Raw genomic sequence first — 2,847 nt, 5'->3', positions numbered from 1 at the left:
GCTCCAGATGTGAGGCGCATCTGCGCGACTCGCGGCTTTCCAGCGGCGGGAGTGGCGATGACGTCACCGGGCTCGCGCCAATCGCTGCCAGAGAAGCCTGCGAGTCCGCGCGCGCGCCACGGTTTGCGGTTGCGCCTACGACAGAACCTGTTTGATAAGCTTTTGCACCCCCCCCCCTTCCCAATACTTTACAGCAGTGTACAGCACTGTCAGAGAAGCGTTACTCACCTGGCGCGAGCAAAACCTATCTAACCTGTCTAAATAAGATGAATAAAAATGTATGAGTTGGATTACTCTAAATAGGATAAATAAAAACTATCCAAAATGTATATGTTTGTAAGGTATCAATAACTCATGGCAACGATTTGCTAATTTCTCGTGTATTTCACTGTTTTACACTAGTGCGCCTCTAGTAAGACTGAAGGACCACAGCTCTGAAGACCCTGAGGCTCTTTAACGCACCTGCTTGGTTACGTCAAAAGAGAAACACTCTCTGCTCTGATGAATTTAAACGGCACAAGAGGAGTGCAGGTTTCAGGACTAGAGGAGTGGACAGCGCTCACCGGCTCAGCGCTCACTAGCCAAGCGCCCACAACCTCAGGTTTCAGAACCAGCAGCGTGGACAGCGCTCACCAACTCGGCGATCCTTCACACCATATACCAAAAAACACCGCAGTCAGAACTCAGTGACCTTTTTGTACAGACAAACAGCTGCTGGTGCGCTAAAGAGTGACAGCCGTAACAGAGTGGACCAATGCGAAGAGAGAGCAGCTTATAAAGAGAAAACTAAACAACAGCAAGTAAAAAGGAAAGAAAGAAATATGAACAAAGTATGAAAGCAGGGACAGTGTTGGCTTAGTGGTTAGAGAACTAGGTTATTGATAACAGGATTCTGGGTTCCACTACTGGCTGCCAATTGCCACTACTGGGCCCCTGAGCAAAGCCCTTGACCCTCTCTGCTCCCAGGGTGCCACAGGCTGTCCATAACACTGGGCATGTATGCTCACTATATGCGTGTGTATGTATGCATGTATAGTCACTGCACTAACACAAATGGTGATTGTGGTTATTGTCAAGTCAAGTCAAGTCAAGTGGGTTTTATTGTCATTTCAACTACATACAGAGTACACAGTGAAACGAAACAATGTTCCTCCAGGACCATGGTGCAACATAGACAAGTGCAACACAATACAAGTGCGGACAGACAACACAACACAGTACAGACAGAGAATAATAAATAATTGGCGGTAGTGTGTGAATTATGCAGTGTGTAATAAATATGAGTCCAGTGAGGTAGTAAGGTTATTAGTGCAAATGCTTTGTGCAAAAATGCTTCCCATTTTATTTGGGGTAAATGGTTGGAGAGAGAGAGAGAGAGAGAGAGAGAGAGAGAGAGAGAGAGAGAGCATGTAACAGAAAAGACATCAGTTCAGATGTTGAGTTGAGTTGAGAAGTCTGATGGCTTTGGGGAAGAAGCTATTGCAGAGTCTGGTCTTCCTGATGGCAGGAGGGAGAACAGCTGGGCTGAGGCTGAGGCTGAGGCTCAGGGTAAAGGTGGTGAAACATCACTTGTGCTAACTGTATGTGCACACTCAAAACTGTGGCTTAATCTGTCACTTCTGCTGGTGTTCTCGTAGCAACCAACAGCTGAAACAGACAGTTCACAGTGTAGTGACACTTTGTGTAGATTAAACCTGCACATGCATGTATGTTGTGTGTGTTATGTGTGTGTCACCTGTCTGCATAACACCAGCACTGTAGTCTGTGAAATGCACTACACTGCACAGTTTTACTCTTTTTCAGAAAACTTGGGGTTTTCTGCTCCCTGCCTCAGACCAGCTGCCCACCTTCCATTTCTGACTACATTGATGCTTATATGGACTCTAACTATTAATCTACTCATCACTGCTATCTATATTTATGATTACATCAGTGCACCCAAGTACATCAACTGACTTTTGTGTTGTTACGGTGACTTTATATCAGTTATGGTGTCTTTGACCAAAAGAGGATAAGTTTTGGTTCCTCCCAAGGTTGCTTCCTAGAGTTTTTTCATTACACTGATGTCATTGACTTGCTCACCAGGTTTTATATTCTATGAGTTTTGTCTTATTTCTGAAATACTGTAAAAGCTGCTTTGTGACAACATCAGTTGTTGTGCTATACAAGAAATTTAATCTGACTTAATTTGCAAGGTCTAGTAAGGTCTATGTGCACTTTAAAGTGACATGAAAAACAAATCAAGTTTTAGTGCTGTGGTGTGTACATACATCTGGAGTGCCTACCAACTCACAAAGTGGATTTAATAGAACTGAATTTTAGGAAGAGTAAGCCCTTCTTTCTTCCAATCAAATGTCCTATAAATTCCCATTGCTACCATCTCAGTTTATGGCAAGGTTAGCGCATCCCACCACCACCCTGTCTTCTCCTATTAACTCCATCCCAGAATTCCCTTTCTCGTACAGTCTCCTTTATGTAGATGGTATGTTTTGAACTAGCAAACTGTAAAATAATGTGTGTTTTATGTGGGCCATTGAGTTTTGGCGTGGTTTCCTACATCAGAAGCCTAGAATTATAGGTCGCAGGGTGTGCTTTTTTGGGCTACTTTGAAAATGTGCTACAGCTGCCAAAAAAGTAGACTGCACAAAATGAAAACAAAATGGCCTCATGAGTGTATATCGATCCTGATTTGAGTAGCTGGATACCTAAGGAAGAAAGACAGGTGCAACAGACTACAGCTGGGAGGGGAGCGAATGGGGAGAGATAGTGTGTGTGTATGTGGAGCAGGATAGTAGAGTGTGTGTGTGAGAGAGAGAGAGAGAGTGTTTGTGTTTGTATGTGTGTGTG

This window comes from Salminus brasiliensis, chromosome 25 (assembly GCF_030463535.1).
Source record: "Salminus brasiliensis chromosome 25, fSalBra1.hap2, whole genome shotgun sequence".
Taxonomy (NCBI): Eukaryota; Metazoa; Chordata; class Actinopteri; order Characiformes; family Bryconidae; genus Salminus; species Salminus brasiliensis.
This window is presented reverse-complemented; position numbering follows the sequence as displayed.